At 46.5% G+C, this 27,204-nt stretch overlaps 1 long non-coding RNA gene across 1 annotated transcript in view; it reads left to right on the forward strand.

Annotated features, from left to right (window-relative positions):
* The first annotated feature begins 4,250 nt into the window (after nucleotides 1–4,250).
* The window catches only part of LOC146806004 (uncharacterized), a 192,181-nt gene continuing 169,227 nt past the window's right edge, over nucleotides 4,251–27,204 (forward strand). The window contains exons 1-2 of the long non-coding RNA XR_014967952.1: nucleotides 4,251–4,273; nucleotides 19,439–19,459. This is a non-coding gene — a long non-coding RNA (uncharacterized LOC146806004). The remainder of the gene's footprint in view (nucleotides 4,274–19,438; nucleotides 19,460–27,204) is intronic.

Here is a 27,204-nt window from a genome sequence, read left to right on the forward strand (position 1 = left end):
AGTTAGATCTGCTGATCCTGCCAGGTGGAACTAAAGAAAGTAAAGTTATCAATATAATCTCTACTATAGGACTCTAGCGCAGCAAGGACTTGATTCACCAACCTCTGGAAGGTGGCAGGGGCATTCTTTAAATCAAAGAGCATAACAGTGAACTGATAATGCCCATTGGGTATGGAGAATGCTGTTTTCTCTTTTGCTCCAGGGACCATGCCAATTTGCCAGTACCCTGCAGTTAAGTCAAAGGTACTTAGAAATGCGTGTGCACCCATTTTGTCAATCAACTCATCTGCTCTTGGGATAGGGTTAGCATCTGTCTTGGTGACAGAGTTGAGCCCTCTATAGTCCACACATAACCTCATTTCTATCTATCCACCCTGTGGATGAGGTTTTGGGATAAGAACCACTGGGCTGGCCCAGGGGATCTCAGAGGGTTCAACAACCCCTAACTCTAACATCTTGCTGACTTCAGCTATGCTGCTTTCCGTGACATGGTCTGACTGTCAATAGATTTTGTTTTTGACAGGTGCACTGTCACCAGTGTCCACATCATGGATACATCAGTTTGTCAGACCAGAGGATAAGGAAAAGAGCTTAGCTTACTGTTGTAAGACTTGCTTGCAGTCAGTCTGCTGTTGGGCAGAGAGGGTGTCTGAAAAGACAACTCCATCTACTGACCCATCATTTGGGCTGTATGAGTGGAGGTCACGGAGAGGTTTACTCTCTGCTTCCTGTTCCCAATCAGTCATCGTCAGCATGGTGATGTTAGCCCTGTCATTGTAGAGCTTTAGGCGTTTCACATGGATAACCCTATTGGGTGTCCTGCTTGTGTCTTGGACATCCAAGTGGGTGACCGCACTCTTTTTTCTCTAGGATAGGGTAAGACCCACTGCATCTGTCCTTGAGTGCCCTTGGTACCACTGTCTCCAAAACCCACACCTTTTGCCAAGGTTGAAATTAAACCAGTGCAGATTTTTGGTCATACCAGTGCTTCTGAAGCTCGTGGCTGGCCTCAAGATTTTTGGATGCCTTATCCATGTACGCAGCCATTCTGGACCTTAGGTCAAGCAGATAGTCCACAATATCTTGATTGGGTTCTTAGAGAGGCTTCTCTCAACCCTCTTTTACAAGACAGAGTGGTCCCCTTACAGGTTGGCCAAACAGAAGTTCAAAGGGGGAAAACCCTGCTCCCTTCTTTGGCACTTCTCAGTTAGCGAAAAGCAGACATGGTAAGAGGACATCCCACCTCCTTTTGAGTTTTTCAGGGAGTCCCATAATCATGCCTTTCAATGTCTTGTTGAATCTCTCAACAAGGCCATTGCTTTGTGGGTAGTAGGGTGTAGTAAACTTCTACTGCCCTCCACACTCTTTCCAGAAGTATTTTAGGTAAGAAGACATGAAGTTGGAACCTCTGTCTGAAACCACCTCCTTAGGAAACCCTACTCTGGTGAAGACGCCAATGAGGGCCTTGGCTACTGCATGAGCTGTAGTAGTCCTAAGGGGAATTGCTTCAGGGTACCTAATGGCATGATCTACTACCACTAGAGTGAATTTGTTCCCTGATGCTGTGGCAGGTTTAAGTGGACCCACTATGTCCACACCTACCCTTTCAAAGAGAACCCCCACCACAGGCAGTGGTATCAGGGGGGCATTTAGGTGGCCACTTGTCTTGCCACTGGCTTGACAGATAATACAGGAGCTGATAAATTATTTCACCTTTTGGAGCATCTGGGTCCAGTAAAAGTGGCTAACTAGCCTTTCCCAAGTCTTGGTTTGACCCAGATGTCCAGCTAGGGGATGTACTGAGTTAAAGTTAGGAGGAACTCCCTGTACTTCTGTGGCACTACCACTCTCCTGGTGGCTCAAGGTTTAGGGGTCTCTTGCTTCAGTGTACAGTAATCCCTCTTCCCAACAAGCTCTGTGGGTACCACTGACATCTCCCTTTGCTACTGAAACAGCTTGCTGCCTCTGGCTTTCAAGAGTGTGGTAGTCCTGCTGTACCTGTCACAGCTCTTCCCTAGAAGGTCCCCCTGGGCCCAAGAGTTCAGCCTGGTAAGGGTTAAGCTCCATAGGCTCAGTTCCCTCCGGAGTGTCCAAGTCCTCTTCCTGAGGGAGGGGTCCTGATCCTTTTGCTGAATAGAAGCTGGTTCCCTCTTTTCCCTGGGGAGGTTGGGCCATACTTTCGGCCTCCAGCCCTTCTTTTTCACCATGCCTTTTGCTCTGTACTCTTGTTTTTACACACAACAATTCAGGGATATCCAGCATTGCTGCATCCGTTTTTAGTTTTTCCAGGTCATTGCCAAGAAGACATCCAGCTGGTAGCTTTGGAGAGACCACTAACTTTTTCATGCCAGGAACCCCCCACTCCCTCAGTTCAATGTCCCCATTGTCATAGCATGGTTAGTGGTAAAACTGTCAGCATTGGTGACTGGGTAAGTACGCCCAATGAAGTATTGCTCTGGGAAATCCAATGTCTCTTTCACCACAGTGACACTGGCACCTGTATTCCCTGGAGCCTCTATCCTAGTTCCATGAATCCAAGGGTATTGTAAGTACATTTTTACCACACAGTTATAGTGCCAAACTCAACTTCCCCCTCTGAAACTAGAACTGCTTCATTGTGCAACCTGATTTTCTCTAGGCACACTGTTGATTCCATCTGGAGACTTGCTACACTAGGAGTAGCTGGAGCTGGAGCTGTAGGACAAGGGGCCTTTTTTGCTAGGGTAATCATTGTCTCCAGTTAATTGTCCCAACTTTCTACAATTGTTACGCCAGACCTTTGCAGGATCAAAGTTCTTCCCCCTGTATCTAGGACTAGATTGGGAAGAGTTTTGGGACCCACCCCCCTGTGCAGCTTTAATGGGCCCTTTAGAAGACTCAGACTTTCTATCTTGGGATTCTCACCACCTTTCCCGTGGGGTGGTTTTGTAACCCCTTTCTTTTGGTCACCCCAGTGGATGACTAAGTCCCTCTAGTCTTGACCCAGTGGTCTGCCTTCTTTCCCAATACTTGGGGAGAAATTAGACCTAGGTCTACCAAATGCAGATGTAACGTTTCATTTGTGCAGGTACTTAAAATATGTTCCTTCATAAACAAGTTGTAAATTCCAGTAAAGTCATGCACATTTTGTCCAGTTAACCAACCATCTAGTGTCTTTACTGAGTAGTCGATAAAATCAATCAAGGACTGGTTTTGGGTTTTATGAGACCCCGCTGGATCTAATTTTGCACTCCTTAGTTGGGAGTACAAATCCCTCAATCAGAGTTCTCTTCATGAGGTCATAAGACGCAGCATCTGGCAGAGAAAGGGTCAGGAGTCTGTCTCTGCACTTACCAGAGAACAGTTCACACAGGAGTGGTCCCAGAGAGGTTTCTTCACCTTTCTCATGTCACAAGCCCTCTCAAAGGCTGTGAACCATTTAGTGATATCATCACCCTCCTCAGATTCTTGGAAGTAAGGGAACAGGGTTCCATTCTTCCATAGGAAACGGTGGAGGTGGACACCTTTCTCCATCCTCCTCACCTCCTTCTCCCTGTGACTGGTCATCACCATTTTCAGAGGGGTGGGCCTTTGAATACTCAGCCAACATCTCCTGGAGCTTTGTTTGGTTGGATATGGGCCCATTGGTATATTTGTAATTTTACATAAGGACCCTACTTCCTTGAAAGACAAGTGAAGGTAAGGGGTGAGATCAAACTCCACAACAATGTCCTGTATGTCATTATGGTTATCTTCACTAATAGCTGGGTTCTGTTTTTGAGACATTCTAACAAAAAGGTTCTAACCCCTCTGCCCTTGACTACAGTGACGTTTTTATTTTCTAAAATTCTAAAGGGACTTAAGCAAGGCCCTAAAAAGACTTTTAGTTGTTTTGTAAAAATGGCAATTTGAAAAAATCTGAATTCTAAATGCAATTTAAGAGTTCTGTCATGTGATCTGGTGTTAACCAAGTAGTCCAACAAATGCAAATTGTATATCCCACCACTGATCCACCAATATTGGAAACTGGCACTATATATGCTACACCAAATTGAGGCATTTCCTTTAAAGAGTCCAGGTGACCCCAGGTTAAATGTAGATGGAACCTTACTCTCTATTTGTGGTAGAGTGGTCAAGCAGTAAGGCAGTATCAGAGGACAATGTTAAACATTTGATGTACACACTCAGTCAGCAAATGAATAAACACACTCAAAGAATTGAACTCTAGGCCAAATGTTTTTGTATAAAAAATATACTGTTGTTTTATTTTTAGAAACAATCAAGCCTGGCACAGGTAAGCATTAAATACTTTACAGTAATACGATGCGAAATGTAGAACAGTTAGCAAATGCAATAGAACATGCACTTTGTTTGATTTACAGGAGATGCAATAGTTTGCAATACTTAGCAAATACAGTACATTGAAATGAAGAGTCTTTTTCAGCAAATTACAGGTAAGTTACTTTTTTTACGTTACTTTTGTAACTCGGTGCTGGATACGTAGATTCAGCACAGTTACAAACTACATGCAGACCCTGCAGTGGCAGATCTGAGTTAACTTTGAAGGGTTGCTTGTATGGGTGGCACAACCAGTGCTGCAAGCCCACTAGCAGCATTACATGTACAGGCCCTTGGCACACACAGTGCACTGTACTAGAGACTGACTAGGAAATCAAATAACCAATTATGGAATCACCAATCCATAACAACAATTTACACTAATTATAACATTAGTGTCTCTACGCACTTTCTCACTGCTGTTCAGTGTTAAAGTGCAAGTTCTCCTGTTGTAAATTATTTTTATGGATTGGTGATTCCATGATTGGTCATTTGATTTACTAGTAAGTCCCTAGTCAGGTACCACAATATAGGCTCAGGAAACATCTTAACCTTTCACCTTTATTCATCCCTACATTATACACATAACGGTTCTTGGGGACTGACCTTTTAACTAGATACGACACTTCACACAGAATGCTGGATTTTCCCTAGTAAAAGCTTCATACATTATGCATGAGTGTACTTGGAACCTCAGCAGGACTACCATCTACTGCATAATAACTATGTATAAAGTTAATTCACGACATCATCCTAAGTCCGACAATGGCACAGCAAGGTAGAACCCCTGGGGGCACCTTAGGGTATATAAACATCACATCTTGCTGAGATAGGAAGAGGAGAACTAGGACATCCATGCTGACACACTGCCACGAGGTGCTGAGGCTTCTGCATGCACATACTCCAGCTCGCAGTGGTCTACCATCCCTTGTGGGGTGTCCAACTCGAGGCCAAGACTGGGTCCCACAGTCTCTCAAGTCAGGTAATGGGGTTGACTTTACCATAGAGGGATTCCTGGCTTAACACCTACATACATGCTAGGTACACTTAGGTACATCTAGTTAGGATTGCATTGTAGGGGTAAGCATTTTTCTGTCATGTATTTTATATACCTGCCTGTATTCATGATTTTATCTTAACAGTAGAAATCTACCATCCTTTTACTTTCCTAGTGCTTCTAATCAATTCTGTGGTTGTTTCAGCACACCTATTTTACACTAGAATGACGACTGTTCAATAAATGTTTATTGAAAAATGTCCATATTGTGTGTATCTCTCTGAAACAAAGTAAGCACGAGTAACTGAGTGAAAAGTATTGCACCGTTTCCATGGTCCTATGAGATCAGGGGTGCCCCGTTCATTAGATTCCAAGAACTATTCTCTCCTTGGTAAGAGGGATTTCTAGTGGCACTGTGAGCTAGGTGGTATACAGGTAACATACCCAGTGGGGGTGTCTTGATTCAGTCTGGCACCAATCCTACAGTGTATATTATCTAAATATGCAGATCCTATATAGGTTTTATAGGACCTATATGACATTGCGCAGCCAACGTTGGTTGGGTACTTATTTAATGGTCAAATCTGAGTAGTTCAGTTGTGCTATTCTCAGAGACCCCTACTCATATTTCCCCAGAGACATCTGGAGTGAGAGGGAACAAAAATCGACAGCAGCTGAGCGGGTAAATCCTATGTTTCGGCTGTTGGTTAATCAAGCTTGAAAGACATGTTGTTTCTATTGTGCTTAAAACCTTATCAAAGATTCCTTGAAAAACTCTTCTTATTAATAAAAATGACTGAGCAGGAAGATGTTGTGCGTGCAGTACATATGACAGTCCAAGATGAGGAAGAGGAAGCTGCAATACAATTTCCTGAGAATGTTAGAAATTCCATCACCCTAAAATTAGCAGTATATCGTTTATCAGCTAGGAGTGGGCCAGTAACCTTAATGATTGAGGTCAGGAATCATATACAACATTATTCTATTCATGGGTGAAATTCCCACTAGCAAATGCACAAACAAATACATTCCATTATTATTTGGAAGATGATATACCAAACAAATACTGTCTGTATGAGGACATTGAAGTTCCGCTCACCTACCAGGAGCATATAAACTGGTTTAAAGGTGCCCTTCTCCATACAAGAGATAAAGTAAGACTCAGCCTGCTTGGAAGAGACGGAGCAACATTGTCAGTACTAGCAGCCTATAAATCACATCCTGAAATTGACACAATGCCAGCAGGAGACTTAAGTCTCTTCATAAAGGACCAATAAGAATTTACAGAAACATGACACAATTTGTGATGAGCGGTACAAAAGGGAGTGGTGATGGACGGAGCATCAAAACCAATCAAACACTCACACCCAGTCAACAGATCTGGGTTTGATCCATCACCGTTCATTAGCCCACTCTGCCACCCCAGTTCAGACATGGCCATATGCAAATCAGTCTGACCCTGTGCCTCATGGGAACAGTCCAGCCCGAACCGCCAAGCCATGCCTTCCCTGGACCGGAAACAAGCTTCCTAAGACCGGTTTCTGGCATTTCAGCCGTCTTCAGCCAGGCTTGCTTGAATCCAGTGGCAAAGTGAGCAAGGGACTCACGTCTGAGCATACCCTGCCAACTTATGGCGAACAAAGCGGTACAAAAGGGAGTGGTGATGGACGGAGCATCAAAACCAATCAAACACTCACACCCAGTCAACAGATCTGGGTTTGATCCATCACCGTTCTTTAGCCCACTCTGCCACCCCAGTTCAGACATGGCCATATGCAAATCAGTCTGACCCTGTGCCTCATGGGAACAGTCCAGCCCGAACTGCCAAGCCATGCCTTCCCTGGACCAGAAACAAGCTTCCTAAGACCGGTTCCTGGCATTTCAGCCGTCTTCAGCCAGGCTTGCTTGAATCCAGTGGCAAAGTGAGCAAGGGACTCACGTCTGAGCATACCCTGCCAAGTTATGGCGAACAAAGCGGTACAAAAGGGAGTGGTGATGGACGGAGCATCAAAACCAATCAAACACTCACACCCAGTCAACAGATCTGGGTTTGATCCATCACCGTTCTTTAGCCCACTCTGCCACCCCAGTTCAGACATGGCCATATGCAAATCAGTCTGACCCTGTGCCTCATGGGAACAGTCCAGCCCGAACTGCCAAGCCATGCCTTCCCTGGACCAGAAACAAGCTTCCTAAGACCGGTTTCTGGCATTTCAGCCGTCTTCAGCCAGGCTTGCTTGAATCCAGTGGCAAAGTGAGCAAGGGACTCACGTCTGAGCATACCCTGCCAACTTATGGCGAACAAAGTGGTACAAAAGGGAGTGGTGATGGATGGAGCATCAAAACCAATCAAACACTCACACCCAGTCAACAGATCTGGGTTTGATCCATCACCGTTCTTTAGCCCACTCTGCCACCCCAGTTCAGACATGGCCATATGCAAATCAGTCAGACCCTGTGCCTCATGGGAACAGTCCAGCCCGAACCGCCAAGCCATGCCTTCCCTGGACCGGAAACAAGCTTCCTAAGACCGGTTTCTGGCATTTCAGCCGTCTTCAGCCAGGCTTGCTTGAATCCAGTGGCAAAGTGAGCAAGGGACTCACGTCTGAGCATACCCTGCCAACTTATGGCGAACAAAGTGGTACAAAAGGGAGTAGTGATGGACGGAGCATCAAAACCAATCAAACACTCACACCCAGTCAACAGATCTGGGTTTGATCCATCACCATTCTTTAGCCCACTCTGCCACCCCAGTTCAGACATGGCCATATGCAAATCAGTCTGACCCTGTGCCTCATGGGAACAGTCCAGCCCGAACTGCCAAGCCATGCCTTCTCTGAACCGGAAACAAGCTTCCTAAGACCGGTTTCTGGCATTTCAGCCGTCTTCAGCCAGGCTTGCTTGAATCCAGTGGCAAAGTGAACAAGGGACTCACGTCTGAGCATACCCTGCCAACTTATGGCGAACAAAGCGGTACAAAAGGGAGTGGTGATGGACGGAGCATCAAAACCAATCAAACACTCACACCCAGTCAACAGATCTGGGTTTGATCCATCACCGTTCTTTAGCCCACTCTGCCACCCCAGTTCAGACATGGCCATATGCAAATCAGTCTGACCCTGTGCCTCATGGGAACAGTCCAGCCCGAACTGCCAAGCCATGCCTTCCCTGGACCGGAAACAAGCTTCCTAAGACCGGTTTCTGGCATTTCAGCCGTCTTCAGCCAGGCTTGCTTGAATCCAGTGGCAAAGTGAGCAAGGGACTCACGTCTGAGCATACCCTGCCAACTTATGGCGAACAAAGCGGTACAAAAGGGAGTGGTGATGGACGGAGCATAAAAACCAATCAAACACTCACACCCAGTCAACAGATCTGGGTTTGATCCATCACCGTTCTTTAGCCCACTCTGCCACCCCAGTTTAGACATGGCCATATGCAAATCAGTCTGACCCTGTGCCTCACGGGAACAGTCCAGCCCGAACTGCCAAGCCATGCCTTCCCTGGACCGGAAACAAGCTTCCTAAGACCGGTTTCTGGCATTTCAGCCGTCTTCAGCCAGGCTTGCTTGAATCCAGTGGGAAAGTGAGCAAGGGACTCACGTCTGAGCATACCCTGCCAACTTATGGCGAACAAAGCGGTACAAAAGGGAGTGGTGATGGACGGAACATCAAAACCAATCAAACACTCACACCCAGTCAACAGATCTGGGTTTGATCCATCACCGTTCTTTAGCCCACTCTGCCACCCCAGTTCAGACATGGCCATATGCAAATCAGTCTGACCCTGTGCCTCATGGGAACAGTCCAGCACGAACTGCCAAGCCATGCCTTCCCTGGACCGGAAACAAGCTTCCTAAGACCGGTTTCTGGCATTTCAGCCGTCTTCAGCCAGGCTTGCTTGAATCCAGTGGCAAAGTGAGCAAGGGACTCACGTCTGAGCATACCCTGCCAACTTATGGCGAACAAAGCGGTACAAAAGGGAGTGGTGATGGACGGAGCATCAAAACCAATCAAACACTCACACCCTGTCAACAGATCTGGGTTTGATGCATCACCGTTCTTTAGCCCACTCTGCCACCCCAGTTCAGACATGGCCATATGCAAATCAGTCTGACCCTGTGCCTCATGGGAACAGTCCAGCCCGAACTGCTAAGCCATGCCTTCCCTGGACCAGAAACAAGCTTCCTAAGACCGGTTTCTGGCATTTCAGCCGTCTTCAGCCAGGCTTGCTTGAATCCAGTGGCAAAGTGAGCAAGGGACTCACGTCTGAGCATACCCTGCCAACTTATGGCGAACAAAGCGGTACAAAAGGGAGCGATGATGGACGGAGCATCAAAGCCAATCAAACACTCACACCCAGTCAACAGATCTGGGTTTGATCCATCACCGTTCTTTTGCCCACTCTGCCACCCCAGTTCAGACATGGCCATATGCAAATCAGTCTGACCCTGTGCCTCATGGGAACAGTCCAGCCCGAACTGCCAAGCCATGCCTTCCCTTGACCGGAAACAAGCTTCCTAAGACCGGTTTCTGGCATTTCAGCTGTCTTCAGCCAGGCTTGCTTGAATCCAGTGGCAAAGTGAGCAAGGGACTCACGTCTGAGCATACCCTGCCAACTTATGGCGAACAAAGCGGTACAAAAGGGAGTGGTGATGGACGGAGCATCAAAGCCAATCAAACACTCACACCCAGTCAACAGATCTGGGTTTGATCCATCACCGTTCTTTAGCCCACTCTGCCACCCCAGTTCAGACATGGCCATATGCAAATCAGTCTGACCCTGTGCCTCATGGGAACAGTCCAGCCCGAACTGCCAAGCCATGCCTTCCCTGGACCGGAAACAAGCTTCCTAAGACCGGTTTCTGGCATTTCAGCCGTCTTCAGCCAGGCTTGCTTGAATCCAGTGGCAAAGTGAGCAAGGGACTCACGTCTGAGCATTCCCTGCCAACTTATGGCGAACAAAGCGGTACAAAAGGGAGTGGTGATGGACGGAGCATCAAAACCAATCAAACACTCACACCCAGTCAACAGATCTGGGTTTGATCCATCACCGTTCTTTAGCCCACTCTGCCACCCCAGTTCAGACATGGCCATATGCAAATCAGTCTGACCCTGTGCCTCATGGGAACAGTCCAGCCCGAACTGCCAAGCCATGCCTTCCCTGGACCGGAAACAAGCTTCCTTAGACCGGTTTCTGGCATTTCTGCCATCTTCAGCCAGGCTTGCTTGAATCCAGTGGCAAAGTGAGCAAGGGACTCACGTCTGAGCATACCCTGCCAACTTATGGCGAACAAAGTGGTACAAAGGGGAGTGGTGATGGACGGAGCATCAAAACCAATCAAACACTCACACCCAGTCAACAGATCTGGGTTTGATCCATCACCGTTCTTTAGCCCACTCTGCCACCCCAGTTCAGACATGGCCATATGCAAATCAGTCTGACCCTGTGCCTCATGGGAACAGTCCAGCCCGAACTGCCAAGCCATGCCTTCCCTGTACTGGAAACAAGCTTCCTAAGACCGGTTTCTGGCATTTCAGCCGTCTTCAGCCAGGCTTGCTTGAATCCAGTGGCAAAAGGAGCAAGGGACTCACGTCTGAGCATACCCTGCCAACTTATGGCGAACAAAGCGGTACAAAAGGGAGTGGTGATGGACGGAGCATCAAAACCAATCAAACACTCACACCCAGTCAACAGATCTGGGTTTGATCCATTACCGTTCTTTAGCCCACTCTGCCACCCCAGTTCAGACATGGCCATATACAAATCAGTCTGACCCTGTGCCTCATGGGAACAGTCCAGCCCGAACTGCCAAGCCATGCCTTCCCTGGACCGGAAACAAGCTTCCTAAGACCGGTTTCTGGCATTTCAGCCGTCTTCAGCCAGGCTTGCTTGAAACCAGTGGCAAAGTGAGCAAGGGACTCACGTCTGAGCATACCCTGCCAACTTATGGCAAACAAAGCGGTACAAAAGGGAGTGGTGATGGACGGAGCATCAAAACCAATCAAACACTCACACCCAGTCAACAGATCTGGGTTTGATCCATCACCGTTCTTTAGCCCACTCTGCCACCCCAGTTCAAACATGGCCATATGCAAATCAGTCTGACCCTGTGCCTCATGGGAACAGTCCAGTCCAACTGCCAAGCCAGGCCTTCCCTGGACCGGAAACAAGCTTCCTAAGACCGGTTTCTGGCATTTCAGCCGTCTTCAGCCAGGCTTGCTTGAATCCAGTGGCAAAGTGAGCAAGGGACTCACGTCTGAGCATACCCTGCCAACTTATGGCGAACAAAGCGGTACAAAAGGGAGTGGTGATGGACGGAGCATCAAAACCAATCAAACACTCACACCCAGTCAACAGATCTGGGTTTGATCCATCACCGTTCTTTAGCCCACTCTGCCACCCCAGTTCAAACATGGCCATATGCAAATCAGTCTGACCCTGTGCCTCATGGGAACAGTCCAGCCCGAACTGCCAAGCCATGCCTTCCCTGGACCGGAAACAAGCTTCCTAAGACCGGTTTCTGGCATTTCAGCCGTCTTCAGCCAGGCTTGCTTGAATCCAGTGGCAAAGTGAGCAAGGGACTCACGTCTGAGCATACCCTGCCAACTTATGGCGAACAAAGCGGCACAAAAGGGAGTGGTGATGGACGGAGCATCAAAACCAATCAAACACTCACACCCAGTCAACAGATCTGGGTTTGATCCATCACCGTTCTTTAGCCCACTCTGCCACCCCAGTTCAGACATGGCCATATGCAAATCAGTCTGACCCTGTGCCTCATGGGAACAGTCCAGCCCGAACTGCCAAGCCATGCCTTCCCTGGACCGGAAACAAGCTTCCTAAGACCGGTTTCTGGCATTTCAGCCGTCTTCAGCCAGGCTTGCTTGAATCCAGTGGCAAAGTGACTGGGGGAGAATGTCTGCATTGTCAGCATTCCGTCCATCATTTGTTTGTTGTAACGCTTTTCGCCCTAAGTGGGATGGGTATGCCCAGACGTGGGTCCCGTGCTCACTACGCCACTGGAGTCAAGCTATCCTGGCTGATGACGGCTGATAGCCAGAAACCGGTCCTAGGATGCTTGATTCCGGTCCAGGGAAGACATGGCTTGGCAGTTCGGGCTGGACTGTTCCCATGAGGTACAGGCTCAAGACTGATTTGCATATGGCAATGTCTGAACTGGGAGGCGTAGTGGGCAAAAGAACGATGGATTTAACCCAGATCTCTTGACTGGGGGAGAATGTCTGCATTGTCAGCATTCCGACCATCATTTGTTTGTTGTAACGCTTTTCGCCCTAAGTGGGATGGGTATGCCCAGACGTGGGTCCTGTGCTCACTACGCCACTGGAGTCAAGCTATCCTGACTGATGACGGCTGATAGCCAGAAACCGGTCCTAGGATGCTTGATTCCGGTCCAGGGAAGACATGGCTTGGCAGTTCGGGCTGGACTGTTCCCATGAGGCACAGGGTCAAGACTGATTTGCATATGGCCATGTCTGAACTGAGGTGGCGTAGTGGGCAAAAGAACGATGGATTTAACCCAGATCTCTTGACTGGGGGAGAATGTCTGCATTGTCAGCATTCCGTCCATCATTTGTTTGTTGTAACGCTTTTCGCCCTAAGTGGGATGGGTATGCCCAGATGTGGGTCCCGTGCTCACTACGCCACTGGAGTCAAGCTATCCTGGCTGATGACGGCTGATAGCCAGAAACCGGTCCTAGGATGCTTGATTCCGGTCCAGGGAAGACATGGCTTGGCAGTTCGGGCTGGACTGTTCCCATGAGCCACAGGGTCAAGACTGATTTGCATATGGCCATGTCTGAACTGGGGTGGCGTAGTGGGCAAAAGAACAATGGATTTAACCCAGATCTCTTGACTGGGGGAGAATGTCTGCATTGTCAGCATTCCGTCCATCATTTGTTTGTTGTAACGCTTTTCGCCCTAAGTGGGATGGGTATGCCCAGACGTGGGTCCCGTGCTCACTACGCCACTGGAGTCAAGCTATCCTGGCTGATGATGGCTGAAAGCCAGAAACCGGTCCTAGGATGCTTGATTCCGGTCCAGGGAAGACATGGCTTGGCAGTTCGGGCTGGACTGTTCCCATGAGGCACAGGGTCAAGACTGATTTGCATATGGCCATGTCTGAACTGGGGTGGCGTAGTGGGCAAAAGAACGATGGATTTAACCCAGATCTCTTGACTGGGGGAGAATGTCTGCATTGTCAGCATTCCGTCCATCATTTGTTTGTTGTAACGCTTTTCGCCCTAAGTGGGATGGGTATGCCCAGACGTGGGTCCCGTGCTCACTACGCCACGGGAGTCAAGCTATCCTGGCTGATGACGGCTGATAGCCAGAAACCGGTCCTAGGATGCTTGATTCCGGTCCAGGGAAGACATGGCTTGGCAGTTCGGGCTGGACTGTTCCCATGAGGCACAGGGTCAAGACTGATTTGCATATGGCCCTGTCTGAACTGGGGTGGCGTAGTGGGCAAAAGAACGATGGATTTAACCCAGATCTCTTGACTGGGGGAGAATGTCTGCATTGTCAGCATTCCGTCCATCATTTGTTTGTTGTAACAGTTTGTGATGAGAACACTTACACTTCAACCAGCCACGGCTATACTAACAGGATCAATTCAAACATCCCCAACTAAAATAACACCACAAACATTACGCGCTGTCATGGGTAAGATGCACACTAAACGTGGACAGATGCCATTCTGGTTAGCTCAAACAAATAAAACAGCTAGAGGCAGTATTTCCACACACCAGCCCACAAGAAAAACACAGAATGATTACAATCTGTTTGCCCATGGGATTAACTCTCCAGATAGAGGATTATAACACTTGGGGTATGTAGGAAAGTAAGTCCTGCTTCTTGTGGTTACCCCCACTTTTTTCTTGATGTTACTCTCTTTTTTACTTGTCTGACTGGGAGCCTGCTAATCACGATCCCAGTCTATCTGCTTTCTCCCTAAAGTGTATTGACATACACTTAGGTACACTCCACATTGGGTAATGGGGTACCCTTATACGTCCCTAGTGTAGGAAACTGATTTTATATATACTACACCAAAATGAGGTATAGTGTATATGTAGATCAGGTGACCCCAGAGGTAGGCAGAGGTTAAAGCTAGATAGAACATTACTCTCTATTTGAGCCTGGATCTTGGACTGTAAGGATTGTACCTCACCTCTACCATCAAGGCGGCCCAAGTACACCACAGTTCCCTGCCCTATCTGGCATTTGGATGCCTTGGTAGTTAGGCCTGCAGTTTGCAGGGCTTTTAGAACCTTCCCAAGGTGGATCCGGTGATCCTGCCAGGTAGAACTAAAGAAAGTAATATTATCAATATAAACTCCACTATAGGACTCTAACACAGCAAGGACTTTATTCAACAACCTCTGGAAGGTAGCAGGGGCATTCTTTAAATCAAAGGGCATAACAGTGAACTGATAATGCCCATCAGGTGTGGAGAATACTGTTTTCTCTTTTGCTCCAGGAACCATGCCAATTTGCCAGTACCCTGCAGTTAAGTCAAAGGTACTTAGAAATGTGTGTGCACCTAATTTGTCTATCAACTCATCTGCTCTTGGGATAGGGTGAGCATCTGTCTTAGTGACAGAGTTGAGCCTTCTATAGTCCACACAGGACCTCATTTCTCTATATCCACCCTGTGGATGAGGTTTGGGGATTAGAACCACTGGGCTGGCCCAGGGGATCTCGGAGGGTTCAATAGCCCCTAACTCCAGCATCTTGCTGACTTCAGCTATGGTGCTTTCCTTGACGAGGTCTGACTGTCAATAGATTTTGTTTTTGACAGGTGCACTGTCACCAGTGTCTACATCATAGGTACACCAGTTTGTCAGACCAGGGGATAAGGAAAATAGCTTAGCATAGTGTTGCAAGACTTGCTTGCTGTCAGTCTGCTGTTGGGCAGAGAGGGTGTCTGAAAAGACAACTCCATCTACTCGCCCATCATTTGGTCTGTATGAGTGGAGGTCACGGAGAGGTTCACTCTCTGCTTCCTGTTCCTCATCAGTCATCGTCAGCATGGTGATTTTAGCCCTGTCTTTGTAGAGCTTTAGGCGGTTCACATGGATAACCCTATTGGGTGTCCTGCTTGTGCCCTGGTCAACCAAGTGGGTGACCTCACACTTTTTCTCTGAGATAGGGTAAGAGCAACTCCATCTTTCCTTGAGTGCCCTTGGTACCACTGGCTCCAAAACCCACACCTTTTGCCAAGGTTGAATTTAAACCATTGCATCTTTTTGGTCATACCAGTGCTTCTGAAGCTCTTTTTGCTGGCCTCAAGATTTTTGGATGCCTTTTCCATGTACTCAGCCATTCTGGACCTAAGGCCAAGCAGACAGTCTACAATATCTTGATTGGGTCTTTAGAGAGGCTTCTCCTAACCCTCTTTTACAACACAGAGTGGTCCCCTTACAGGTTGGCCAAACAGAAGTTCAAAGGGGGAAAACCCTACTTCCTTCTGTGGCACTTCTCAGTTAGCGAAAAGCAGGCATCTAAAGAGGACATCCTACCTCCTTTTGAATTTTTCAGGGAGTCCCATAATCATGCCTTTCAATGTCTTGTTGAATCTCTCAACAAGGCCATTGATTTGTGGGTAGTAGGGTGTAGTAAACTTGTACTGCCCTCCACTCTCTTTCCAGAAGTGTTGTAGGTAAGAAGACATGAAGTTGGAACCTCTGTCTGAAACCACCTCCTTAGGAAACCCTACTCTGGTGAAGACACCAATGAGGGCCTTGGCTACTGCAAGAGCTGTATTAGTCCTAAGGGGAATTGCTTCAGGGTACCTAGTGGCATGATCTACTACCACTAGAGTGAATTTGTTCCCTGATGCTGTGGCAGGTTTAAGTGGACCCACTATGTCCATGCCTACACATTCAAAGAGAACCCCTACCACAGGCAGGGGTATCAGGGGTTCCTTTGGATGGCCACCTTTCTTGCCACTGGCTTGACAGGTAATACAGGAGCTGACAAACTCCTTCACCTTTTGCAGCATCTGGGGCCAGTAAAAGTGGCTAACTAGCCTTTCCCACGTCTTGGTTTGGCCCAGATGTCTAGCTAGGGAATGTACTGAGCTAAAGTTAGGAGGAACTCCCTGTACTTCTGTGGCACTACCACTCTCCTGGTGGCTCAAGGATTGGGGTTTCTTGCCTCAGTGTACAGTAATCCCTCTTCCCAACAAGCTCTGTGGGTACCACTGACATCTCCCTTTGCTTCTAAAACAGCTTGCTGCCTCAGTTTTTCAAGAGTAGGGCAGTCCTGCTGTACCTGACACAGCTCTTCTCTAGAGGGTACCCCTGGGCCCAAGAGTTGAGCCTGGTATGGGTTAAGCTACATAGGTTCAGTTCCCTCTGGGGTGTCCAAGTCCTGTTCCTGAGGAGAGTGATCCTGATCCTTTTGCTGAACAGAAGCTGGTTCCCCTTTTCCCTGGGGAGGTTGGGCCATACTTTTAGCCTCCAGCCCTTCTTTTTCAGCCTGCCTTTTGCTCTGTGCTCTTGTTTTTACACACACCAATTCAGGGATAACCAGCATTGCTGTATCGGTTTTTAGTTCAACCTCAGCCCAGGCTGAGGTTTCCAGGTCATTGCCAAGAAGACATGCAGCTGATAGCTTTGGAGAAACCACTACCTTTTGCAGGCCAGGAACCCTCCACCTCCCCCAGTTGAGTGTCACCATTGCCATAGCATGGTTAGTGGTAACACTCTCAGCATTGGTGACTGGGTAAGAACTAGGGTGGGCGGAATCTGCGAAATTCACTTTCGCCAACTATCGCGAAAATGTTAAAAATCTCCGGAAACACGTGGAAATATCGCGAAGACGCGGAAGTTTTTTTCCCGCCCCTTCGCGGTATTTTCTCCATGATCGCGGCTCGCCAACTTACCCATTCGGTTGCTAACGGGCGCAAGATCTCAATCATCTCATACTCTCGCGGTGCATGATCGCGAGAAGAAAGACGTGATCGCGCGACGAATGATGTGATCGCGCAACAAATTACGTTAATGCGGGCGTGAACTGTCGCGAGACAGCGCAAATGGCTACCAACAATACAACATCTCGTGGAGAACGCGACTGGATCGGGAAAACTTGTCGACGAATGCGGGGATTCAGGTAAAGCGATCGCGCGCACGCGAGAATAATTTTTTTACAGCGCGAGCAAGAAAACAATTTCCGGTAAGATGCGGATTGCGGAAATTTTGACATTTTCGCGCTCTCTGCGGAGTGCGAAAATGTCAAATTATCGCAATTTTTGCGAGCGGAACAGAATTTTAGCCCAGGCCTAGTAAGAACGCCCAATGAAGTATTGCTCTGGGGAAACCAGTGTGTCTTTCAACACAGTGACACTGGCTTCCTTAGAGCCTCTATCCTAGTTCCATTAATCCAAGGGTATTGTAAGTACATTTTTACCACACAGTTACAGTGCCAAACTCAACTTCCCCCTCTGAAACTAGTACTGCTTCATTGTGCAACCTGCTTTTCTCTAGGCACACTGTTGATCCCATCTAGAAACTTGCTACACCAGGAGTAGCTGTAGCTGTAGGACAAGGGGCCTTTATTGCTAGGGTAAGCATTGTCTCCAGTTACGTGTCCCAACTTTGTACAGTTGTTACACCAGACCTTTGCAGGATCAAAGTTCTTCCCCCTGTATCTAGGACTAGATTGGGAAGAGTTTTGGGACCCACCCCCCTGTGCAGCTTTAATGGGCCCTTTAGAAGACTCAGACTTTCTATCTTGGGATTCTCACCACCTTTCCTGTGGGGAGGTTTTGTAACCCCTTTCTTTTAGTCACCCCAGTGGATCACTAAGTCACTCGAGTCTTGACACAGTGGCCTGCCTTCTTTCCCAATTCTTGGGGAGAAATTAGACCTAGGTCTACCAAATGCAGATGTAACTTTTCATTCGTGCAATTACTTAAAATATGTTCCTTCATAAACAAGTTGTAAATTCCAGTAAAGTCATGCACATTATGTCCAGTTAACCAACCATCTAGTGTCTTTACTGAGTAGTCGATAAAATCAATCCAGGACTGGTTTTGGGTTTTATGAGCCCCCCTGAATCTAATTCTGCACTCCTCAGTTGTGAGTATAAATCCCTCACAATAAGAGTTCTCTTCATGAGGTCATAAGACGCATCTGGCCCAGAAAGGGCCAGGAGTCTGTCTATGCATTTACCATAGAAAAGTTCCCACAGGAGTGGTCCCAGAGAGCTTTCTTCACCTTTCTCATATCACAAGCCCTCTCAAAGGCTGTGAACCATTTAGTGATATCATCACCCTCCTCAGATTCTTGGAAGTAAGGGAACAGGGTTCCATTCTTCCCCAGGAAATGGTGGAGGTGGACACCTTTCTCCATCCTCCTCACCTCCTTCTCCCTCTAACTGGTCATCACCATTTTCAGAGGGGTGGGCCTTTGAATACTCAGCCAACAGCTCCTGGAGCTTTTATTTGGTTGGATGTGGGCCCATTGGTATATTTTTAATTTTACATAAGGACATTACTTCCTTGAAAGACAAGTGAAGGTAAGGGGTGAGATCACGCTCCATAACCATGTCCTGTATGTCATTATGTTTATCTTCACTAATAGCTGGGTTCTGTTTTTGAGACATTCTAACAAAAAGGTTCCAACCCCTCTGCCCTTGACTACAGTGACGTTTTTTTCTAAAATTCTAAAGGGACTTAAGCAAGGCCCTAAAAAGACTTTTAGTTGTTTTGTAAAAATGCCAATTTGAAAAATCTGGATTCTAAATGCAACTTAAGATTTCTGTCATGTGATCTGGTGGTAACCAAGTATTCCAACAAATGCAAATTGAATATGCCACCACTGAACCAAAAATATTGGAAATTGGCTCTATATATGCTACACCAAATTGAGGTATTGCCTTTATAGAGTCCAGGTGACCCCAGAGGTAGGCAGAGGTTAAATGTAGATGGAACCTTACTCTCTATTTGTGGTAGAGTGGTCAAGCAGTAAGGCAGTATCAGAGGACAATGTTAAACATTTGATGTACACACTCAGTCAGCAAATGAATTCACACACTCAAAGAATTGAACTCTAGGCCAAATGTTTTTGTATAACAAATATACTGTTGTTTTATTTTTAGAAACAATCAAGCTTTGCACAGGTAAGCATTAAATACTTTACAGTAATAAGATGTTAAATGTAGAACAGTTAGAAAATGCAATAGACCTTGCACCTTGTTAGATTTACAGGGGATGCAATAGGTTGCAATACTTAGCAAATACAGTACATTGAAATGAAGAGTCTTTTTCAGTAAGTTACAGGTAAGTTACTTTTTTTAACGATACTTTTGTAACTCAGTGCTGGATACGTAGATTCAGCACAATTACAAACTACATGCTGACCCTGCAGTGGCAGATCTGAGTTAACTTTGAAGGGCTGCTTGTATGGGTGGCACAACCAGTGCTGAAAGCCCACTAGCAGCATTACATGTACAGGCCCTTGGCACACACAGTGCACTGTACTAGAGACTGACTAGGAAATTATATAACCAATTATGGAATCACCAATCCATAACAACAATTTACACTAATTATAACATTAGTATCTCTGCGCACTTTCTCACTGCTGTTCAGTGTTAAAGTGCAAGTTCTCCTGTTGTAAATTATTGTTATGGATTGGTGATTCCATAATTGGTCATTTGATTTACTAGTCAGTCCCTAGTCAGGTACCACAATATAGGCTCAGGAAACATCCTAACCTTTCACCTATATTCTTCCCTACATTACACACATAACGGTTCTTGGGGACTGACCTTTTAACTAGATACGACACTTCACACAGAATGCTGGATTTTCCCTAGTAAAAGCTTCATTCATTATGCATGAGTATACTTGGAATCTCAGCAGGACTACCATCTCCTGCATAATAACTATGTATAATGTTAATTCCCGACATCATCCTAAGTCCGACAATGGCACAGCAGGGTAGAACCCCTGGGGGCACCGCAGGGTATATAAATATCACATCTTGCTGAGATAGGACGAAGAGAACTAGGACATCCATGCCGACACACTGACAGGAGGTGCTGAGGCTTCTGCATGCACATACTCCAGCTCGCAGTGGTCTACCATCTCTTGTGGGGTGTCCAACTCGAGACCAAGACTGGGTCCCACAGTCTCTCACTTTATCATAGAGGGAATCCTGGCTTAACACCTACATACATGCTAGGTACACTTAGGTACATCTAGTTAGGATTGCATTGTAGGAGTAAGCATTTTACTGTCATGTATTTTATGGGGAACAGCCATTACAACGCGGTTTTTACCACGCAGTGCAGTTACATCGCATGCGTTACAACGCATGCGATGTTACAACGCTATGCCATTACAACGCAAGTCTTTACATCGACTTGCGCTAGATGGCGTGCTAACATTACAAATAGTGTAGTTTACTATCCCAACACCTTCCCTACTGTTAAGTGGACTGGAGTTGGAATAGTAAATTACACTTTTTTAATGTTAGCACGCCATCTAGCGCAAGTCGATGTAAAGACTTGCGTTGTAATGGCATAGCGTTGTAACATCGCATGCGTTGTAACGCATGCGATGTAACTGCACGCGTTGTAAAAACCCGCATTGTAATGTCATACATCCGTATTTTATATACCTGCCTGTATTCATGATTTTAGCTTAACAGTAGAAATCTACCATCCTTTTACTTTCCTAGTGCTTCTAATCAATTATATCAGTTTCTGTCTAGTGGTTGTTTCAGCACACCTATTTTACACTAGAATGATGACTGTTCAATAAATGTTTATTGAAAAATGCCCATATTGTTCATTCTGTGTATCTCTCTGAAACAAAGTAAGCACAAGTAACTGAGTGAAAAATATTGCACTGTTTCTATGGTCCTGTGAGATCAGGGGTGTCATGTTCATTAGATTCCAAGAACTATTCTCTCCTTGGTAAGAGGGATTTCTAGGGGCACTGTGAGCTAGGTGGTATACAGGTAACACACCCAGTGGGGGTGTCTCGATTCAGTCTGGCACCAATCCTACACTGTATATTGTCTAAATGTGCAGATCCTATATAGGTTTTATAGGAACTACATGACTTGGCACAGCCAACGTTGATTGGGTACTTATTTAATGGTCAAATCTGAGTAGTTCAGTTGTGCTATTCTCAGAGACCCCTACTCATATTTCCCCAGAGACATCTGGAGTGGGAGGGAACAAAAATCCACAGCAGCTGAGTAGGTAAATCCTATGTATCAGTTGTTGGTTAATCAAGCTTGAAAGACACATTGTTCCTATTGTGCTTAAAATCTTATCAAAGTTTCCTTGAAAAACTCTTCTTATTGAGAACAATGACTGAGCAGGAAGATGTTGTGCATGCAGTACATATGACAGTCCAAGATGAGGAAGAGGAAGCTGCAATACAAATTCCTGAGAATGTTAGAAATTCCATCACCCTAAAATTAGCAGTATATCGTTTATCAGCTAGGTGTGGGCCAATAACCTTAATGATTGAGGTCAGGAATCATATAGAGCAGAGTTATTCTATTCATGGGTGAAATTCCCACTAGCAAATACACAAACAAATACATTCCATTATTATTTGGAGGATGATATACCAAATGAATACTGTCCGTATGAGGACATTGAAGTTCTGCTCACCTACCAGGAGCATATAAACTGGTTTAAAGGTGCCCTTCACCATACAAGAGATAAAGTAAGACTCAGTCTGCTCGGTAGAGACGGAGCAACATTGCTAGTACTAGCGGCCTATAAATCACATCCTATAATTGACACAATACCAGTAGGAGACTTAAGTACACTTCATAAAGAACCAATAAGAATTTTCAGAAACATGACACAGTTTGTCTTGAGAACACTCACACTTCAGCCAGCCACAGCTATACTAACAGGATCAATTCAAACATCCGCAACTAAAATAACGCCACAAACATTATGCGCTGTCATGGGTAAGATGCACACTAAGCGTGAACAGATGCCATTCTGGTTAGCTCAAAAAAATAACACGGCTAGAGGCAGTATTTACACACACCAGCCCACAAGAAAAACACAGAATGATTACAATCTGCTTGGCCATGGGGATAACTCTCCAGATAGAGGATTATAACACATGGGGTATGTAGGAAAGTAGGATCTGCTTCTTGTGGTTACCCCCACTTTTTGCTTGATCTTACTCTGTTTTTTACTAGTCTGACTGGGAGCCTGCTAATCACGACCCCAGTCTATCTGCTTTCTCCCTAAAGTGTATTGACATGCACTTAGGTATACTCCAAATTGGGTAATGGGGTACCCTTATACGTCCCTAGTGTAGGAAACTGACTTTATATATACTATACCAAAATGAGGTATAGTGTGTAGATAGTCCAGGTGATCCCAGAGGTAGGCAGAGGTTAAAGCTAGATAGAACCTTACTCTCTATTTGAGCCTGGATCTTGGACCGTAAGGGTTGTACCTGGCCTCCACCAACAAGTAGGCCCAAGTACACCACAGTTCCCTGCCCTATCTGGCATTTGGATGCCTTGGTAGTTAGGCCTGCAGTTTGCAGGGCTTTTAGAACCTTCCCAAGGTGGATCAGGTGATCCTGCCAGGTGGAACTAAAGAATGTAATATTATCAATATAACCTCCACTAAAGGACTCTAACGCAGAAAGGACTTGATTCACCAACCTCTGGAAGGTGGCAGGGGCATTCTTTAAATCAAAGGGCATAACAGTGAACTGATAATGCCCATCAGGTGTGGAGAATGCTGTTTTCTCTTTTGCTCCAAGGACCATGCAAATTTGCCAGTACCCTGCAGTTAAGTAAAAGGTACTTAGAAAAGTGTGTGCACCCAATTGTCTATCAACTCATCTGCTCTTGGGATAGAGTGAGCATCTGTCTTGGTGACAGAGTTGAGCCCTCTATAGTCCACACAGAACCCCATTTCTCTCTATCCACCCTGTGGATGAGGTTTGGGGATTAGAACCAATGGGGTGGCCCAGGGGATCTCAGAGGGTTCAATAACCCCTAACTCCAGCATCTTGCTGACTTCAGCTCTGGTGCTTTCCTTGACTTGGTCTGACTGTCAATAGATTTTGTTTTTGACAGCTGCACTGTCACCAGTGTCCACATAATAGGTTCACCAATTTGTTAGACCAGGGGACAAGGAAAACAGCTTAGCATACTGTTGCAAGACATGCTTGCTGTCAGTCTGCTGTTGGGCAGAGAGGATGTCTGAAAAGACAACTCCATCTACTGACACATCTTGTGGGCTGTATGATACCAGGTCAGGGAGAGGTTCACTCTCTGCTTCCTGTTCCTCATCAGTCATCGTCAGCATGGTGATGTCAGCAGTGTCATTGTAGAGCTTTAGGTGGTTCACATGGATAACCCTATTGGGTATCCTGCTTGTGCCCTGGTCAACCAAGTGGATGACCTCACTCTTTTTTCACTAGGATAGGGTAAGGGCCACTCCATCTGTCCTTGAGCACCCTTGGTGCCACTGGTTCCAAAAACCCACACCTTTTGCCCAGGTTGAAATTTAACCAGTGCAGCTTTTGGTCATGCCAGTTCTTCTGAAGCTCATGGCTGGCCTCAAGATTTTTGGAAGCCTTTTCAATGTACTCAGCCAATCTGGACCTTAGGCCAAACACAAAGGCCTCAATATCTTGTTTGGGTTCTTAGAGAGGCTTCTCTCAACCCTCTTTTACAAGACAGAGTGGTCCCCTCACAGACTTTCCAAACGGAATTTCAAAGGGTAAAACCCTACTCCCTTCTGTGGCCCTTCTCTGTAAGCGAAAAGCAGGCATGGTAAGAGGACATCCCATCTCCTTTTGAGTTTTTACAGGGAGTCCCATAATCATGCCTTTCAACGTCTTGTTGAATCCCTAATCAAGGCCATTGGTTTGTGTGTGGTAGGGTGTAGTAAACTTGTACTGCACTCTACACTCTTTCCACATGTGTTTTAGGTAAGCAGACATGAAGTTGGAACCTCTGTATGAAACCACCTCCTAAGTAAACCCTACTCTGGTGAAGACACCGATGAGGACCTTGGCTACTGCAGGAGCTGTAGTAGCCCTAAGGGGAATTGCTTCAGGGTACCTAGTGGCATGATTCACTCTCACTAGAATGAATTTGTTCCCTGATGCTGTGGCAGGTTCAAGTGGACCCACTATGTCCACGCCTACCCTTTCAAAGGGAACCCCCACCACTGGCAGTGGTATCAAGGGCACCTTTGGTTTTTGAGTATCATCTGAGGTCAGAGAGAACATTGTGGCAAATTGAACCAACTGGTGACAGTCATCCTGCGGCTTGGGGGGCAGTGTAGGGAAGAGGATCACACCTTCCACCTACCCATCGTGCTACTTGGTGTACTGGAGGCCAGGGAGAGGTTTACTCTCCTCTTCCTCCCCATCATCTGTCTGCATGCTTATTTGGACCTCTCAAAGTGTGGCTCTTTGAGAGTGTGGCCCTCAAAGGGTTCCTGGGAGTCTGCAAATTCACCATGTAGGTGACATTACTTTTGCACCCCACCACCTCTAAAGGGCCAGTCCACTTGTCCTGCAGGGCACAAGGTTCCACTGGGGCCATGACCCACACTTTCTGGTTAGGCTGAGTGGTATTCTGGTCATACCAGGGTTTTTTCTGATCCTGGCTTGCTTCTAGGATTGCCTGAGCAAGTTTCCTGAAGCGGGCAGTTTGGTTCCTGAAGGCCAGCATGTAGCTAAAAACATCCTGGGGGGGGTTTCCTTGGAGCTGCTTCCAAGCCTTCCCTGACCAAAACTAAGATGTCCTATGACAGGGTGCCCATACAGAAGCTCAAAGGTACTGAAGCCAAGAGACTGCTGTGGTACCTCCTTGTATGCAACGAGAAGGCATGACAAGAGGAAGTCCCACTTATGCCTCATGAGTTCTATTGGACCCTTGATCATGCCCTTCAAGGTTTGGTTGAATCTACCCACCAAACCGTTACCTTGTGGGTGGTAAGGAGTGGTGAAATTGTAGGTTACATGTCATACACTATTTCTTGTCTCTTCCCTACTGCTCATTTGAAATGTGTGATGTCCTCATAGAATGTTTGGGTGCTGTGTGTGTGTGTGGAGCGTCAGTTGGTAAACAGAGGCTGAGTAGCAGGGAGGCTGTTCCTGGTGGGGCTACTCTTTATCTTCCTATATCCTTCTACTCATCTATCCTGGAACTAAGCTAAAATAAAGATATCCTGATTATACACCCAGTCTTTGTATCTTCCTTTTTACAACATTTTGGCAACAATCTTGATGAACCTACATGTGGAGTAAGAAAGGCCCTGTACAAAGGTACTAAGGAACCAAGAGACAACAATTTAAGTTAAAGAAACGTTATGAAAACTAAGTCATTGAAACTTTGAAGAAATGCCTTGATCAGACCCACCAGTGTCCTTTACCATCCGGACAGCCTACAGCCTGGGCGTTTCACCTTTTTCCACCAGTCTGCAAACTGTTACTGTGGTGATTACTGCCATCCTGCTGCCTTGGAAATGTTTGGATTGGCAGTAGCAACTGGTACTTCCACCAGTGACGTGTCCTGAGGAAAGCCAGCACTGAAAGGCTGGTGGTCTACTATTTGTTTTAAGCCAAGTGGAGAGAAGCTGCTGAGGTGAATGCTGAGTGTAGGAGAGTAGGATCTGCTTCACATGTATACCCCCACTTTTTTCTGGTGTTTCACTGTTTTTCGACTTTAGTCTGGCTGGGACCCTGCTTTTACAGGCCCCAGCCCAGCTGCTCCCTCTCTAAATTGATTGCATGTACTTTAGGTACAATTCAGATTGGATCTGAGGTTCCCTTATAAGTCCCTAGTATATGGTATGCTATGTACCCAGGGCATAGGTACCCCAGAGGCCTACCAGGGGGTGAAGCATGCATTATGCCACCCCTGGATAGCCACCCAAAATGACACCACAGGTCTGCTACTGCAGCCTGGGTAAGGTGGTGCATGCACCCCTTACTGAGATATAGGTTAACTATATCTCACCATATACTGCACATACAAACCTATCAGTCACCCCTATGGCAGGTCTTATCAATCCTGAAGACAGGGTGCTTGGTTTTAATAGAGAGGGTGCCCAGGCATGAGCTGAGCCCCTCTGCAGTCTACGGAATCTCTTCTCCAGGGTTGTCAGTCGTGCAGCCTGACCATATACTCTTAAGTGCATTATAACCAAACTGTAAATGTTAACTTTGGACTGGCTGCACTGAAACATGTTGTGTTTGGTGTCAAACACCTTGGAAACATACCTCCACACTAGTAACTGGTGTGGGAGTATGATCCCACCCTTCTAGAGGGAGAGACATGGCAGCACTAGAATACCAGGTAGAAACTTAATAGATCCCTGGCATCACAAAATGAATTCTGCAGCCACAGACACAAGTCTGGCCTGTGTGTGAAGCGTCAGTTGGTAAACAAAGGCTGAGTAGCAGGGAGGCTGCTCCTGGTGGGGCTACGCTTTATCTCCCTATATCCTTTTACTCATCTATCCTGGAACTAAGCTACAATAAAGATATCCTGATTATACACCCGGCCTTTGTATCTTCCTTTTTACAACATTTTGGCAACAATCTTGATGAACCTACATGTGGAGTAAGGAAGGCCCTGTACAAAGGTACTAAGGAACCAAGAGACTAAAATTTAAGTTAAAGAAACGTTATGAAAACGAAGTCATTGAATTTTTGAAGAAATGCCTTGGTCAGACCCACCAGTGTCCTTTACCATCTGGACAGCCTACAGCCTGGGCGTTTCACCTTTTTCCACCAGTCTGCAAACTGTTACTGTGGTGATTACTGCCATCCTGCTGCCTTGGAAATGTTTGGATTGGCAGTAGCAACTGGTACTTCCACCAGTGACGTGTCCTGAGGAAAA

This window comes from Triturus cristatus, chromosome 8 (assembly GCF_964204655.1).
Source record: "Triturus cristatus chromosome 8, aTriCri1.1, whole genome shotgun sequence".
NCBI lineage: Eukaryota > Metazoa > Chordata > Amphibia > Caudata > Salamandridae > Triturus > Triturus cristatus.